Source organism: Hemitrygon akajei, chromosome 7 (genome assembly GCF_048418815.1).
Source record: "Hemitrygon akajei chromosome 7, sHemAka1.3, whole genome shotgun sequence".
Lineage (NCBI taxonomy): Eukaryota > Metazoa > Chordata > Chondrichthyes > Myliobatiformes > Dasyatidae > Hemitrygon > Hemitrygon akajei.
The window spans coordinates 26,898,360-26,917,270 of NC_133130.1; the positions used below are offsets into that span (position 1 = coordinate 26,898,360).

General features: G+C 41.0%; 1 protein-coding gene across 1 annotated transcript in view; it reads left to right on the plus strand.

Moving 5' to 3' along the window:
- Positions 1–3,983: 3,983 nt before the first annotated feature.
- LOC140730306 (neuroblast differentiation-associated protein AHNAK) overlaps positions 3,984–18,911 on the plus strand; it is a 33,038-nt gene continuing 18,110 nt past the window's right edge. Inside the window, exon 1 of the mRNA XM_073050539.1 lies at positions 3,984–4,086. The gene's annotated coding sequence lies outside the window, so the exon portion shown is untranslated. The remainder of the gene's footprint in view (positions 4,087–18,911) is intronic.

The window sequence follows — 18,911 nt, forward strand, 5'->3', positions numbered from 1 at the left end:
AGAGTGCTTAAGGAAGTAGCCCAAGAAATAGTGGATGCATTAGTGATAATTTTTCAAAACTCCTTAGATTCTGGATTAGTTCCTGAGGATTGGAGGGTGGCTAATGTAACCCCACTTTTTAAAAAAGGAGGGAGAGAGAAACCGGAGAATTATAGACCGGTTAGTCTGACATCGGTGGTGGGGAAAATGCTAGAGTCGGTTATCAAAGATGTGATAACAGCACATTTGGAAAGAGGTGAAATCATCGGACAAAGTCAGCATGGATTTGTGAAAGGAAAATCATGTCTGATGAATCTTATAGAATTTTTTGAAGATGTAACTAGTAGAGTGGATAGGGGAGAGCCAGTGGATGTGGTATATTTAGATTTTCAAAAGGCTTTTGACAAGGTCCCACTCAGGAGATTAGTGTGCAAACTTAAAGCACACGGTATTGGGGGGTATGGTATTGATGTGGATAGAGAATTGGTTGGCAGACAGGGAGCAAAGAGTGGGAGTAAACGGGACCTTTTCAGAATGGCAGGCAGTGACTAGTGGGGTACCGCAAGGCTCAGTGCTGGGACCCCAGTTGTTTACAATATATATTAATGATTTAGACGAGGGAATTAAAAGCAGGATCTCCAAGTTTGCGGATGACACGAAGCTGGGCGGCGGTGTTAGCTGTGAGGAGGATGCTAAGAGGATGCAGGGTGACTTGGATAGGTTAGGTGAGTGGGCAAATTCATGGCAGATGCAATTTAATGTGGATAAATGTGAGGTTATCCACTTTGGTTGCAAGAACAGGAAAACAGATTATTATCTGAACGGTGGCCGATTAGGAAAAGGGGAGATGCAATGAGACCTGGGTGTCATTGTACACCAGTCATTGAAGGTGGGCATGCAGGTACAGCGGGCGGTGAAAAAGGCAAATGGTATTTTGGCATTCATAGCAAAAGGCTTTGAGTACAGGAGCAGCGAGGTTCTACTGCAGTTGTACAAGGCCTTGGTGAGACTGCACCTAGAATATTGTGTGCAGTTTTGTTCCCCTAATCTGAGGAAAGACATTCTTGCCATAGAGGGAGTACAGAGAAGGTTCACCAGATTGATTCCTGGGATGGCAGGACTTTCATATGAAGGAAGACTGGATTGACTAGGCTTATACTCACTGGAATTTAGAAGATTGAGGGGGGATCTTATTGAAACTTATTGAAACTAAAGGGATTAGACAGGCTAAATGCAGGAAGATTGTTTCTGATGTTGGGGAAGTCCAGAATGAGGGGTCACAGTTTAGGGATAAAGAGGAAGCCTTTTAGGACCGAGATGAGGAAAAACTTCTTCACACAGAGAGTGGTGAATCTGTGGAATTCTCTGCCACAGGAAACAGTTGAGGCCAGTTCATTGGCTATATTTAAGAGGAAGTTAGATATGGCCCTTGTGGCTAAAGGGATCGGGGGTATGGAGAGAAAGCAGGTACAGGGTTCTGAGTTGGATGATCAGCCATGATCATACTGAACGGCGGTGCAGGCTCAAAGGGCTGAATGGCCTACTCCTGCACCTACTTTCTATGTTTCTATCATAACAAGGTACATTGTGAGGCCAAGAATCCACCTTATCGTACAAGAGGTCCATTTAAGAGCTTGATAACAGCAGAATAGAAGCTGTCTACAACCTTGGTGGTACATGCCTTCAGGCTTTTGTATCTTCTGCCCAACAGGAGTGAGGAGAAGAGAGAATGAAAAGCAGAGATACTGTGCCAAACTAAGTATATCAAACCTTGGTTTACTTACAGTAAGTACAATGTACTTTGCTGGTTGCCAAAGTATATCAAGGATTTGAGGGACTGAGGGGATCTATTAGATGTGCAGGTTGTTATCTGAAGTTACATCTGTCCAGAATGGTTGAATGGGCTTTGTGTCTCCTGAGAAGAGATGTTAAATCAAAGAAGGGCTTGAAAGCAGAACGGCTTGTGAATAAATGTGGCCTTGTTGCATGTTCTGGCCCAACTGTTTCCATGACAACAGAAGAATGTTACTTATATATAGGATGAGAGGCCGTAACTGGATCACAACAAATAAAAACAATCAGATTTGTATTGGGTTGGGGTTTCACTTCAGCTTTCATAAGAAAATAGGAGGAGTAGATTCTTTAACCCCCCATCCCCAAGTCTGTCATGCCATTCAATATAATCATGTTTGTTTTACCCTAGGACTCATCTGTGCTTGTTCCTCACCAATAATGATGAGACCGCCGACAGAGCGGAGGTGGAAGAGCCCGAGGCCTGGTGCCAGGCCAGCAACCTCTTCCTCAACATCAACAAGGCAAAGGAGATGGTTATTGACCTCAGGAGAACTCGCATCACTCACACCCCTCTTTACGCCGGCGGCACAGCGGTGGAAACTGCGAGCAGTGTCAGGCTCCTGGGAGTGCACACCTTGCACAACCTCTCACGGTCTCAGAACACATCTACCCAGTCAAGAAATCTCAGTAAAATCTCTACTTTCTGAGAAGACTAAAGAGAGCTGAGGTACACATGTCCATATTCTCAACTTTCTACAGATGCACAGTAGAGAGCATCCTGACAAGCTGCATCCTGCATGGTACAGATACTGCATGCGACAGACAGGAAAACTCTCAAGACTGCCCAACACATCACCAGCACCAGCCTACCTGCCATCAAGGACATATAGACAGAAATGTGCCAGTAAAAGGGCCAGTAACATCATGAAGGATCCCACCTGCCTTGCTCATGGACTGTTTGTCCCACTCCCATCAGGGAGGAGGCTACGTAACTCCATGCCTGGACCACCAGAATTAAAAACAATTTTTATCCCCAAGCAGTACGGCTGATCAACATCTCCACCCACTAACCTGCCCCTCCACATCCCTAATCACCACTACTTTATGATTTCCTGTCAGTTACCATGTTTTTCGGACACTCCTATGGCTAGCATCACTATATGAACATACAATTAATCTTAGGATATAAGCTGTCTTATGAATTTATATTTATTTATGTTTTTTATTGTTTTCTTTACCTTATCGCATTTTTTGAGCTGCATGGACTCTGGAGTAAGTCTCCTTTACACTAATGTACTGGAAATGACATTAAACAATCTTGAATCTTAACTTTCCCCCACAGTCCTAGCTCTGAGGTGGATAATTCCTGAGATTCTGTGAGAATTCTTTACGTTCACTGCTCAAGATGTAATTCTATGTTGTTGTGCAGGGCCTCTTATTTTGTGATTGGCCTGACTCTAGACTTGGGCTTTCGTAAGCAGTGATGAAAATTTGTAAATAGAAGCCATTTACTCAAATTCTTCTGGTAATGGTGTTTAATACTAGCAGAGAGGGAGACAGAGCTACCTTTCAGGTGTTGGGGCTGAGTGATAAGGTCTCTGTACGTCAGGCAGCCAGGAGGTTACTGCCAGCTCTGCCCCATGTAAAAAAAAAATCAGCTCACTTCTGGAAGCTTTCAAGGACTCGGGAATAACTATCAGAAAGCATGCTTCAGGCCATTCCTTCATTCATTAATAACTTAGTTAATCTTTTAACTCAGCCCCACGTTGCTGCAATAAACACCGGCATTTTTGATTACAAATAGTCAGGGAAGATGTCCCACCCTATGATTCAGTCTGAGACCTTGTTGGGCTCGTTTCCCCTTCCGTGAAGGAGTGCGGAGATGATTGTTTATTTAACTGTAATAAATGCTTCGCGTCAGAGATTTCCAATCCAGGTGCTTTGTGAAGTGTAATCTCAGGTAATGTCATTCCAGACCTGGTAAAACTTTCCCGAAGTGAACTGCAACACGTGAAAGAGCAATCTTACTGTCCAGTGAGAAAAACCAAATAAACTGTTGGTTTCAGGAATTGCCTGTTACGTTGAATTCTTTAATGACTAAACCAGAGCACGTGTATCTGTGTGTGCGTTCAGGCCCCTCCTTGAGGGGATTTTAAAACACACCTACCCAGTGTACTTTCTGATAAACCTGTCTGGTGACTTTTGAAGTTGCTAGAGACAGCGGGTAAAGAGTATAATTGCTCCAGTGCACCTGCAGTGTTGGAGGGAACAACACCACACAGCAGAGGAGAACTAGAGTTGGGAGCGCAACAGGTAAGAGACTTTACTCTACTCAAAGAAATCTTGTAACTTAGATGAACGTTGAGCCTTCATCATATAGTAACTACTAAAGAAATCTGTCATGGCTGGCAGGTAAAAGGTTTTCTCTTAGTGCATACACAAATAATTTTCAATTTTAACCTTGGTCTGTTTTTATTTCTGCCCTGGGCTCAGTACCAGACCAGTTGAATATCTATTCATCAGGTGCACTACCTATTTACGAACCAGGTTGATCAAATTGACTCTTCCGCCAAAACACGGCCAAGGATTTAATATGTGCAGGTTACAGTGGTGAACTGTCCGAACAGAAATTAGTTATTTAGACAGAAAGACAGAATGCAAATTACCTAGTATTCCTTGGCTTCAAAAAAAGAATATTGATCTAATTTGCAATAGCAAAGTCTGTGGAACTGGTTTTCAGGTAGGACAGGATTCATCTTATTCCAGTTTTAAAGAGATGACACAAATACAATAATCTCACATAGAGTGTTGGGCAGAAGTTTTCGGCACGTACACATAGCTAGGGTGCCTAAGACTTCTGCGCAGACTGTAGTAATTATATGTATTGCGCTGTAATGCTGATGCAAAAATTAAACAAATTTCATGACGTGTGAGTGGTGATATACCTGATCCTGATATGGGTCTCCATTGTGGATTGAGAGTGGGAAGGGACAGGGAGAGGGGAATCAGGGTTGGGAAAAGGGGACGGGAGATGCTAGGGGGAGGGAAACACCAGAAAGACATTCTGTAATGATCAATAAACCAATTGTTTGGAATCTATCCTTCTAGGATAGATAGTGAATACTACTGTAAGTGGATTTCTCAGTTGTTTGGAGATTAGCATGACTAGTCAGGAACACAATCTTTTGTCAGACGTGCTACAGGTCCTTCCACATTTCAGTTTCCTTCACTTTTGTAAGGCAAGGTAGAATGCTCGGCTGCTGTTTTGAAGCACATCATCTGCTATTGACGATAGGGAAATTTCTTCTCCTTATCATTCTTTTTTTAAAAATTGCAACCCTCTAGCAAAATTAAATAATAAGGTTGTAATTGTGTTTTAACTTTGTGCTAAGTGGCACCTGCCAATATTAATGTATATTTGTACATTTTATTCCATATCCGTGCTTTAACCTCTAACTTTGTTTTTATTTACTGTAATTCTTTTTTATTGTTGTTTCTTTGCATGTCAGGAAATTCCTAATACATGTAAATGGTGAATAAAGATGATCCTTGATCTTTCTAATATTCAGAAGGTTAATGTTAGAAGTTTAGGTGATAGGGTAAGAAGCCTTCTACTGGAACTGTGCTATAATTAGATGGAGGGTCAATCTACAGAATTTGTCTGATTAATGAGATGAATATAGGGATGGAAAACCTTTTACTCTGTATCATACAGGAGGCTACTGCAGGCGACTGAACAGTTTGAAGGTAAAAAACTAAGTTGGAACAAAGGGTGGTGATGAGGAGGCATACTGGAATGTGATAGATCAGCTGGTGTCACAAAAACAACAAAGTCAGTACGACCAAGGAATGGATTGTGGACTTCAGGAAGGGGAAGTTGAGGGAACACACACCAGACCTTATTTAGAGATCAGCAGTGGAAAGGGTGAGCAGTTTCAGGTTCCTGGCTGTCAACATCTCCGAAGATCTATTTTGGGTGCAACATTTTGATGCAATTACAAAGAAGACATGACAGCAGCTATATTTCTCCAGGAGTCTTGTTATGTCACCAAAGACTTTCGCAGATTTCTACAGATGTACCACAGAGAGACTTCTAACTGGTTGCATCACCGTCTGGACTGGATGGGCCACCTCCCCAGGATCGGAAAAAGCTGCAAAGCGATGCTAACTCAGTCAGCTCCATCATTGGCAATAGTCTCCCCAGCATCGAGGACATCTTCAAAAGACAATGCCTCAAGAAGGCAGCAACCATCATTAAGAACTCCCATCACCCAGGACATCAAGGAGGAGGTACAGGAGCCTGGAGACACACACTCAATGTTTCAGAAGCTGCTAATTCCCCTCCACTACCAGATTTCTCAATGGACAATGAACCCATGAATACTATCTCGCTTTTTTTTTGCTCTCTTTTGCATGACTTACCTAATTTTAATTATATGCATATATTTCTTTTTGTAATTTAGAGTTTTTTATTATTATGCATTGCTGCCACAAAACACTAAATTTCACAACATAACCTAGTGATATTAAACATAATTCTGGTTCTGGTTTTCTTGTGTAGTCGACAACGGGGTCTAATGGGATCCAAACCTCCGGGCAATGTCAAAATAACAGCCTTTGGAAACCATGGATGAGCATATGAACAAGAGAGTAGGGAAATTTCCAAATGTGGCAGGTGCCAATTAGACTGCCAGAAAAAAAGAACTATTGAGACAAAAGATGACTGTCGATAATGATATTGATTAAAAAAAACTTCCAAGCATGCAACAGTAGGAACTGAAACTGGTGTGCATAACGGTGCTCAGGCGACAGATTTACTAGGATAGTGATGTAAATTTGATAAGTCAAGAAAAATGAAAATAAAGCATGATTTGATCAAGGTGTTTTAAATCACTCATGCTTTAGATTCCTTGGGATTACTTCCAATAACTGAAAGGAACAGAATGATGAAGATCAAAGCATAAAAACAATAATGAGCATATATATTTGTGTGCATTGGAGGAAAATGCTGGAGGAACTCAGCAGGCCAGGCAGCATCTATGGAAAAGAGTATAGTCGATGTTTCAGGCCAAGACCCTTCATCAGGACTGGCGATTTCTAGTCCTGATGAAGGGTTTCGGCCCGAAACGTCGACTGTACTCTTTTCCATAGATGCTGCCTGGCCTGCTGAGTTCCTCATCAATTTGTGTGTGTTGCTTGGATTTCCAGCATCTGCAGATTTTCTCTTGTTTGTGATGGGCATTTATGGTGCCTATCAAGGCCCTGAGCTATCATGAAGGACTTTACAACACTTTTTAAAGTATAAGTTATCAACACGACAGTCAATTTCCAAAGCTCCTAAGGAATACATTATTATCGTTGGTTGAAGAATATTACAGGGATACATACTGTGAAAATGTGCAATGGAAGTTTTTTTATATGTTTACCTGGAGGACTTGGTTTAAAATCTAATCCAAAATACAGCACTTCTGACATTATTGCATGTCAATGCCAGTACAGATTTTGGAATTCAAACCAGATGCTTGGTGGGGTGAAAAGGCTGATTTCCGTCCTGTCCTGTCCTCGGGTTGGTTGTTAACATAAATAATGCATTTCAATGTATATGTTTCAATATACATGTGATTAATGAATCTGTATCTGAATCTGAATGCTGATTGAATCAGAAAGGGGCTTCCAGCATTTATTTACCTTTTCATCTAGTCTAAAATTCCAAATACCTCAGATTATTTAGAAAGTGTGATCGGAATGCTCAGTGTATTAATGGCTGTAGAGGGGAATATGGTATCATGCCAAAGTACGTTAAAGCATTTTGAGTGCTCATGTATAAGTAAAATAATTTTTTTAATTGCACTTTTAAAATTTATTTTTCCAAGCTGTGATTGATACTGTAGGTATGTTATATGTTATAGTATAATTATTTGCTAATGGAGGAACTTGAGGAAGGATTTGGAAAGATAATTATTACGGTTAATACAGACATTTGAAGTTGTGAGTCAGTTAAATGATATTTCTTTCTCTCCACCCTCTGACCACACCTCAACTTGGAATGTTTTCAGAATGGATACATACAGCATTTTCAGCAGGTGGAACAATAATGCATAACTGAAATATTGCAAGAGATGCTCCTGTAACTAATTCGCAAACTTGCAACCTCTAGGCAGGGAGTTAAGCTAAGACCATGTGACCCCTAGGATATTGGGTTTATTGTATTAATTCTCTCTCTTTTTTGACTTAAGGGTGACAAACTGAACCTTGATATGAAATAGAAGCAAGTGGGCCATTTAGACCCATTGAGACTTCTTCTTTATTAAATAAGAACAACTGTATTTCACTTAGAAACATAGAAAATAGGTGCAGGAGTAGGCCATTCGGCCCTTCGAGCCTGCACCGCCATTCAGTATGATCGTGGCTGATCATCCAACTCAGAACCCTGTACCTGCTTTCTCTCCATACCCCCTGATCCCTTTAGCCACAAGGGCCATATCTAACTTTTCGGGTCAAGACCCTTCATCAGGACTCTTTTCCATAGATGCTGCCTGGCCTGCTGAGCTAACCTGGCATTCACTTCAACGCTACTTCCTCTAATTTCTCCATATTCCTTGGTTTCCACAGGATTAAATAATCTGCTGTTTGTTCTCTCCTTAATATGCTCAATGACTGAAAATTGACAAAAGCATTTTTTTAAAAATTCAAAGGATTCACAATTGTTTGAGTTAAGGTTCTTCTCTTCATCACAGTCCAGTGTGTTTAACCCCTTACACTAAGTCTTCCATGGAGACAAACGGCTATGGCGCAGTAGAAAGCCATTCAAGCCATTTGTCTTATCGTGAACAGGTATGCTCTCTTCCAGATCAACTCTCCAGTTCCTTTCTCTGTAGCCTTGCAAATTTTCCTCCACCTCTGAGAAAACATAACAGAACATCTGCAGAGGGTGCATTCCAGATTCCGATACACACTGCTGGAAAAAAGCATTCCCTCATGCCACTAATTTATACCTGTCACCTCTGGTCTTTGACCTCATCCACCAAAAGGAACGGTCCCTCTCTGTCTAAACTCGTCATCGTTTTATATGCCGTGCTTCTATTAAATCTCCTTTAGCCTTCTCCTCTCAAACGAAGCAGACACAGACTCTCTAATCAAAGCTTTTAACGACAATCCTTCATTTCACAAACCATTCTCATAAACCTTCTCTGGGCCCTCTCCACTGTCTTCACATCATCCATCTCATATGCTGACACAGGACCCAATGTTTTATTAAGATTCAGCATGACTTTTCTGCTTTTATCCAGCATGTTTATATTATTAAATAATTATGCGTGCCATTTTTATTCTTTCTTGACCTGGTCTGCAACTATCTTTTCTGCGTAAAGGACTCTATGACTCTATATGTGCCCCAGGTCCTTCTGCTCCTGCAGCATCTCTGGAACTGTAAACTTTATTCTATATTGTCTTCCCACATTCTTCCTACCAAAATGTATCACCTTGCATTTTTCCACATTAAAGTTCATCTGATATGTGTTTGACCACTTAAATCCTATTGTAATTTATTACTGTTATTTTCACAAAATCTGCCAAGTTTTATAACATCCATAAATGCAGAAATTGTGGCTTGTAATTCAAAGTCTAGGTCATTAATATAGATTAAAAACCCAAGCACCAATCATTTAGAAAATTTGATTATTCGTTTTTATCCAGTCCAGAAATCAGCCATTCACCAATAATCCCCGTCCACCATAAGACCTCCATCATTGTGTAAAATCTTTATTTTAAATATAGATACACTTTGTTGTCTACCTTAACTAGTGGTCTCAACCTCAAAAAAAAATCTAGCAGGCATCAAACACAATTTCCTTTCACTAACCAATATTAACTTTGCCTTAACTTCAGGACCTGGTTAGTTTAAATCTACACTTCAATGAAATTGTTCTCAAGCTGTTTTAAGTCGATATGAACAAAAAAAACAGTCCTGAGGCAGGTCTTGGATCCAAAATTTGACAATTTCTTTTCTCGCACAGATCTGCATGACACACTGAGTTCCTCCAGCACATTGTCTGTTGACTTTGCTCAACATTATTATGACTCACCAGCTGCTCTATTATCAGTCCTTCAATAAAAGATTCCTGCCTTTAATCTAAAATTGACATGTGTCAACTTTGGTAGCACTCCCTAGATTCAAATCCAATTCCACATCCATGAGTATAAAGAACTAGATGCCACTCTGGTGAAACATTAAGCAATTGCTGCACTGTTTGCAGTTCAGTCTTTTGGGTGAGACATTACGTTGAGGCACTGTTAGTAACTAAGATGAATGTAAAATAAGAGCATAGCACAATTTTGAAGAATAGGGAAGATCTCCCTGATGTTTAGACCAATATTGTCTCCTCAGGCAAAATTACCACAAGATCATTTCGTTATAAGCACAATGTGATATGGTTTTGTAACTTCAAAACATTAAATTAATTCAAAGGAAGATACAGGAGTCCAAAATGCGGGTGTAACTTCGAGTTTACTTTAAGTGAGGCATGCATATATGACATGGTAGCGTGATGATGCATAGTTTGCGTATTTGTACATATAACTTGTAATGAATTATTTTAAAAAACAAGAATGCTTAATCATCAATGTATATACAAAATTACTCAAAACATCTAAAATATTAAATGTCCAACACAACGCTGTTTGCAGAAGCTCTGTGCTCTAGTACTGTCTCAGTGATCTCAATTCAAGGTACTTCATAAATTACCAAGTCCTCTGGGACATCCTAGGTTGGATTGGCAGGTCATTTTTCATAAATTCAAGCCATTCCCTCCTTTCTTAGGAGCCTGGACAATTGGCCTATTCTATCTCTTAAGTAGCTGGATAATGTTACCATCTTTCAAACTGTGATAATTGTTCAGGTACCTGAGAAATTCAGCAGGACCATAAGGGATTCATCCACATTGTTTTGGCTGCTTCTTTTTGAAAGGTTGTCAGAGAGAGTTCTGGTTCTGAGGATTTGTAGATTTCAGTCTCATTTACCTCTGCAGAACCATTTCCTTTCCTAACACTAGAAACAATAGACAATAGGTGCAGAAGTAGACCATTCGGCCCTTCGAGCCTGCACCGCCATTTTGAGATCATGGCTGATCATCTACTAACAATACCGGGTTCCTGCCTTGTCCCCATATCCCTTGATTCCCCTATCCATAAGATACCTATCTAGCTCCTAGATAGTAACGTCATCATTCTAAGCATACTCTTGGTTCTCCACAATTTTGCTTTTATTTTCAGTCTCCTACCATGCAGACAATTACAAATCATGGTTAATCTCTCTATTCCCCATTTTAATTCCTCTTGCCTCTGCATATACGAAACCCAAGTTTAACTTTGCTTCAAGTTCCTGCTTACACACCCATTGAAACTTTTGCTGATTTACCCATCAATTTTATATTTTCTTGATCATCTTTTGCGGAATTCTGACAGTCCCCCAGTGTTTCAGCTTGCTATAACGTGTGACAGGAGAGTAATGCTGGAATCCAGCTTTAAAGCAAATTGCTAACCCTTGGTGATTAGATTTCCCAGCTGTAACAGTGGGGCATACACTTGTGTCTCTGATTACTAGTTTTGTAACAGACAGCTGAGTAACTGTACCCAAGTCCACAATGATTTGCTGTTTGTGCCACATCTAATATCTTGAAGTATCCTATAATACCCATCATCATCCTTATGTGCTGTGTCGTACGATCATAGTCTTTGACCACGGTTGTTCTTGGCAAATTTTTCTACAGAAATGGTTTGCCATTGCCTTCTTCGGGGCAGTGTCTTTACAAGACGGGTGACCCCAGCCATGATTAATACTCTTCAGAGATTGTCTGCCTGGTGTCAGTGGTCTCATAAGCAGGACTTGAGATGTGCACCAGCTGCTGGTACGACCATCAACTGCCTGCTCCCGTGGCTTCACATGACCCTGATTGGGGGCAGGAGGGGCTAAGCAGTTGCCACACCTTACCCAAGGGTGGCCTGCAGGCTAGCAGAGGAAGGGACTGCCCTGGCACCTCCACCGGTAGAGACATACCTCCACCCCGCCACCCAACCTATAATACTAAATGATTAATTTTTAGCAAAACCAAAAAAACAGAGTTATGCTATGCTGCTTTCCACTTGTTCCACCTTTCTGCAACAACGACCAGACAAAAACCACATTTACCCCTGACTACCTGAAATCAGTTTTCTGCCACTGCGTAAAACATGGCCATATGTCATGAATTTGAGAGTTCCGAGAGGCAGCCTTTTTCACTGAGTGAGGTTTTCAGAATCCTAGTAAAAATTAAACCTATGAGAATTTTGGTGAAGACTGAAGTGGTGGGAGTTGGTGAGGGTCTGGGGGTGGGGGTGGGTTGCAAGAAATTTTGGAAGTTTAAAGACCATTCACTGACCTAACTGTATAGAGAGTTTGGTCGTTCAAAGCTAATCATCTCAGGATATCATTGCCAGAAATCTGAAGGATTTATGGCCAGTATGTCCAAGAATGTGATGCATACCAGCTTCTGCAAAGGGGCATAAGGAGCACAAACGTTTAGAGGATTACTTTGTGTTCTCCCAGTCTCCTGGCCATATGCTGAACAGCCACGTTCTTTGCACAAAATAAATATCTACAATGGTAATTACACTTACCTGCTTTAGGAAAACAAATCATACCCCCACCACCCCTCCCAAGTGCCACTTTCCATAATGAATTTTGTTTCTTTAGATGGGTCAATGTCGGCTGTTACCAGTGTCCACAAAGTGGTAAATCCTTGAGGATTGCCCTCTGGCACACCAGAGTTCCTTGAATTAGAATGGAGTCAGGAAAAAAAAGATGGAGAACAAGGACTTGTATCTGGCCCTTTCCAGTCCTCACTGAATGTCCCACCACTTCTGGCATTTGATCAACTGAACTTCAAATTTGTGACTTGGGAGACTTGGCAGGCAACTCAAGCACAGTGAACTCCCAAATGATTTGGATTTCAATTTTAGTGAAGTTGATTGAGGGTTAAATGCTGGCTGGAACACTAAGCACAACTCCACTCAAGTCCTGGGTCTCGGGCAAGGTTTGGACAATGCGGTTTGTGGACTGGACACTGTACTTCATGTTATGATGTATTCCTGGTCACTACTTTTATTTGTTGCTGTTCTGGGTTTTTGATCAGACGGTCTGTGGCTAATGATTGAACTGAACTGAGCTGAATTGAATAATTTGTGAGATTTGTCCTTTTTTTCCATGTTGGTGGAGGGGAGGGGTTGATCTTTTCCTTTGAATGGGTTCCAGGGTTTTCTTTGTTTCGAGGATGTCTGCTCAAAGACGAATCTCAGGGTTGTGTACTGCATGCATACTTTGATAACACATGTACTTGAATGTTTAAATTCTTCAAAGTGGTGTTGGGGGATCTTTTCCATCTACTTGAGACAGAGCAGACAGGGCCACAAACTGGTGCCAGATCCACGATATGGCTCCCCTGAGAGTGCCGTATTCCTTCACTACTGCGCTGAAGTATCACTACAGGTGTTTGCCTCAGAATCTTCTGCCATCAATTGCTTAAAGAAGTTCCAGGTCTGAGGCTAGCCTGTGGTAGCTTTAGGAAAATTTAATGAAGTTTACAAAGAATTATCCAATATGTGGATAACATGAACCCTGATTAGGAGCTCCCAATGGAAACAGAAAGTGAGACCATTGGATGCAAGTTGAAACCAGCAGACTCGTAAGTTTAGAACTGATACCTGAGAGAAGTTCTTTACTCGTTGAAAACAATAACCTGCCAGTGAAGTAATAAAATAAAAGCATTTGGCTAATTGATACAATGGAGATTTAGTTTATCAAATGGGTGAATTTCTATGGTTGAGTAGTCTTTGCTAATCCTTGAATCGCTGCATCCTTTATTTGAACTCCAAGGAGAGTCCAGCCAAGTAGCAAAATGCCACTGTACGGTACAATCAGGTCTTTCAGACTCTGTTATTTGATAAGGCTTCCCAACAAAACAAGTAGTATTTACTCTGCATGTTGATGTAGGGCAGGAAAGAATGTTGTAAATCTCACTACACAGGCGACATTCTTCTCCGTCTAACAAACAATCGCAGATACCTTTCAGCAACACTGGGTTGCATACCAGTTATTTTTCTTCTTCTCCGTAGGCAGTCCTTGAAGCTGAGGATATTGATTGTAAAGATTTGATAGGTCTTGCGATAGATTAATAATACTTTTCTTTGACAGGAGTACAAAGTAAAATGAAAATTGGATTAGAAATGTGAACAAAGGGTACTTCATTTTCTACGTCCATTACTTTTTCCCCAGTTTTCTTTTTTATTGTGTGCTAGGTTATGGGTCTATTCCATTTGAAGCATTCTCTAATTTATTTTCATTGCATGAAAAGAAACTTGATTTAGTTCAAAGATTTAGCATTAATAATTGTACTTGAAATTATGCACCCCAGAATTAATTAAAGAGCAGAGTCTTTGATTCTAGGTTACATTGAAATGGTTAATAGTTTCCTTAATGTAATGTGAAAGATAGGGCCGTTTATTCTATTATTAACTTCTAGTATTCAGACCATAAGATATAGGAGCAGAATTAGGCCATTTGGCCCATCGCATCTGCTCTGCCATTTCATCATGGCTGATCCATTTTCCCTCTCAGCTCCAATCTCCTGCCTTCTCCCCATATCCCTTCATGCCCTGACTAATCACGAACCTATCAACCCTGCCTTAAATATACCCAATGACTTGGCCTCCACAGTCACCTATGGAAACATTATTATTATTTTCAATAATAAACTTTTTTGTCTAGAAATAAGTGAATTTCAGTCACATAAAATCATCCTCCTTGGTGGAACGATGGTCCATGAAATAGATTCCTCAGCAAAGTCATTGATTTATCGCTATCTAGAAAGTGAGCTGGATTGACTGCATCACTTCTTTGCTTTGTTTTTAGGAGAGTGAGCAGAGGGAAGTTAAAGCAAGATATCAATTGAGGTATTGAGAATAGCATTCAGAGGAAGGAAGCCCATGGGCTGGGATGGTAAACAAGTCACACTTCGGGCATTTCTTGTGCTCCTATGTTTGCACAATTTCTTCATTTGTGTTTCCATAAGTTGGTTTGCATAACAGCATCACAGCCTGGTATGGGAACACCAGTGCCCTTGAACGGAAGAAGTCGTGGACACAGCCCAGTCCATCATGAGTAAAGTTCTCCGTAGAGCACATTTACATGGAATATTGTCACAAGAAAGCAGCATCCATCACCAGGGATCCCCACCCCCAGGTCATGTTCATTTCTCACTGCTGCTATCAGGAATAAGGTACAGGAGCCTCATGATTCACACCACCAGGATTAGGTACAGTTACTACCCCTCAACCATCAGGCTCTTGAACCAAAGGAGGTAACTTCACTTGCCCATCACTGAAGTATTACCACAACCAATGGACTCACCTTCAAAGACCCCTCACCTCTTATTCTCGATATTTCTTGTTTATTTAAGATGATTACTATTGCTTTCTTTGTTTTTTGCACACTGGTTTATCGCTCAAGTTGGTGCAGACTTCCATTGATTCGATTATGGTTCTTATTCTATTATGAATTATTGAGTATGCCTACAAGAAAATGAATCTCAGGATTGTATATGGTGGCATATATGTACTTAGAAAATAAATTTACTTCGAACTTTTCTGTATTTTTTGACTTTACATTAACTGAAACCAGGTAAGTTGATAGTGGGTCACAAAAACTGATTGATGATTTAAGCAGATGAAATCAGTAATTAGAAAAAAGCAGCGGCAATATCCCAGGATGTAACTTGTATTGGAAGGTTTACTTCCGAGGAGAAGTTGGATAGGCTGGGGTTGTTCTCGCTGAAGCACAGGAGGTTAAGGGGTGACCTTAAAGTGGTTTATAAAATCACGAGGAGCATAAAAGGCTGGTCATTCTCTTACTGAGAATAGGGGAGTCTAAAATTAGAGGGCACAGGTTTAAGATGAGAGGGGTTTAAACGAGATACGAGGGGCAATCTTACCCATACACAGGTGATGGGTATATGGAGCAAGCTGCCAGAAGAAGCGGCAAAGCAGCTTCAAACAGAACATTAAGAAAAGACACTTGGACAAGTACACAGATAAAAACAGAGGAGAGGGATATGGACCAAATGCAGGAAAATGTAGGTAGGTGTAGATACAGTGTGGTGTGAACACTGAACTTTCTTATTTTAAATAACCCAAACCCAATGCCGTTCCTTTCTCAATCCCACCTGTTCACACAGGTTCCCTCTCCTTTTCCATCGTTCTCATACCTTTCCACCTGGATTCCTTTGTTCTTCCCTCTTGGTTCACCTTTCCAATCCCAGCCCTGTTTCATTCCATTTCCATACACAACCCTGAGATTTATTTTCTTGCGAGCATACTCCAAAAATTCATAATAGAATCAATGAACGACCACACCAGCTTGGGTGTTCAACCAGTGTGTGAAAGACAACAAACTGCAAATACAAAAAAAATAAACAAATAAGCAATAAATATCGAGGACATGAGATGAAGAGCCCTGAAAGTGAGTCCATAGGTTGTGGGAACTGTTCAGTGATGGGGCAAGTGAAGCTGACTGAAGTTACCCTCTCTGGTTCAAAAGCCCAATGGCTGAGGGGTAATAACTGTTCCTGAACCTGACAGTGTGTCCTGAGGCTCCTGTACCACCTTCTTGATGGCAGCAGCAGGAAGAGAGCACAGTGGCAGGGAACTCCGATGATAGTTACTGCTTTCCTGTGACAACAGTTTGTGTAAGGAGAGCTTTACCCATGATGGACTGGGCCATATCCACCACCTTTTGAAGGATTTTCCGCTCAAGGGCATTGGGTGTTTCCATACCAGGCTGTGATGCAGCCAGTCAATATACTCTCCACCACACATCTATAGAAGTTTGTCAAAGTTTTGGATATTATGCTGAATCTTCACAGACTCCTAAGGAAGGAGAGGTGCTGCTGTGCTTTCTTCCTAATTGTACATATGTGCAGGACCCAGGACAGGTACCCCAAACTAATAACAATGAGAATTTAACGTTTAAATATAAGGACTCAGCAGATCAGGTAGTTTCTGTTGAGAGGGGAACAGTTAATGTTTCAGGTTGTCAGTCATATCTCATCACAAATCTCAGGGTTGGGATCAATCTCAGAGCTTTCATGATGTGCATTGGTCAGTTTTGCACAGGATTAATTTCCTCTGTCATCTGCTTTTTCAACAGCCACCTCTTTTCCTTTCAGGATGTTTTGAACTGGAGTGAAACCATTCTCCTGTTTGCTCTCTCAATCTTAAGTATTATTAGCATAACATTGTGGGCCGAGTGGCCTGCTCATGCTCCACTGTTCTATGCTCTTTCTGAAAAACCCATGGCACTATGTTTAATTAAGAGGTGTTTTCAGAAGGCCTGACCAATACTCACTCCATAAAGTAGATTATCTGGAAACTATTACATTTCCTTTTGTGGCAGTTCATTGTGGACTGTTGCAACTCCAAGTTTGCAACAATAATTGGTTTAGATATACAAACCTTTGTACATAATTGGTCTCTAGGTGCATAAGTTCCAGTTTTACAGGAATCCATAAACCGATTTTGTCTGAAAGTGGGATAATAGACAAAAATTACTTCACATGGAGACCGTATTTCCACAGTATTGTAGTGGATGACATCAAAAGCACACTAGATTGATATGAAAGTATAATTACTGGAAGTGGACGTAGGAAACTAGTTCAGTTATTCATAGGAACAAAGATATTTACATAGACTCAGTGACCACTTTATAAGGTACTCCTGTACACCTGCTCATTAGTGCAAATAGCTAATGTGGCAGCAACTCAATGCATAAACGCATGTAGACACGGTCAAGAGGTTCAGTTGTTGTTCAGACTGAACTTCAGAATGGGGAAGAAATGTGATCCAAATGCCTTTGACCATGGAATGATTGTTGGTACCAGACAGGATCAAGTCAAGTCACTTTTATTGTCATTTCAACCATAACTGCTGGTACAGTACACAATAAAAACGAGACAACATTTTTCAGGACCATGGTGCTACATGAAATAATACAAAAACTACACTGAACTACGTAAACCAACACAAAAACTACACTAGACTACAGACCTACCCAGGACTGCATAAAGTGCACAAAACAGTGCAGGCATTACAATAAATAATAAACAAGACAATAGGCACAGTAGAGGGCAGGAAGCTGGTGTCAGTCCCGACTCTGGGTATTGAGGAGTCTGATGGCTTTGGGGAAGAAACTGTTACATAGTCTGGTCGTGAGAGCCCGAATGCTTCGGTGCCTTTTCCCAGATGGCAGGAGGGAGAAGAGATTGTATGAGGGGTGCGTGGGGTCCTTCATAATGCTGTTCGCTTTGCAGATGCAGCGTGTAGTGTAAATGTCTGTAACGGCGGGAAGAGGAGACCCTGATGATCTTCTCAGCTGATCTCACTATCTGCTACAGGGTCTTGCGATCCGAGATGGTGCAATTTTCGAACCAGGCAGTGATGCAGCTGCTCAGGATGCTCTCAATAAAACCCCTGTAGAATGTTTTTTATAGGATGGTTTTTATATCCCAAAACTGCTGGCCTCCTGCGATTTTCATGCACAGCAGTGTCTGGAGTTTACAGAGAATGGTTCAAAGAATTAAAAGAAAATCCAGTTCTGTGGGCAAAAATGCCTTGTTAATGAGAGAGGTAAGGAGACAATGACCATTCTGGTTCAAGCTGACAGGGAGACAAGAGTAGCTTAAGTAAACATGAGTTACAACAGTGGTGTGCAGAAGAGCATCTCTGAATGCACAACACATCAAATCTTGAAGTGGATGGGCTACAGCAGCAGAAGACCATGAACACACTGAAATGCCCAGAGTTGCCACTTTATTGGGGTACCTAACAGTGCGACCACTGAGTGTATGTTGGACTTCTGAATATACTGTATAGGAGCTCATTCATCTGAAGGTCCACATAGGTCAGGTGTTTGTAACCTGGGGACAGCCAGTGATGTGCGTTGAACATTGTGATAAGCATATGAAAGATTTTATATAAATCCACCTGTTTCATTTACCTTTTCACAATGTCCCATGTGATGTACATTGAATAGATAAAAGTGGTCATTTTTTTAC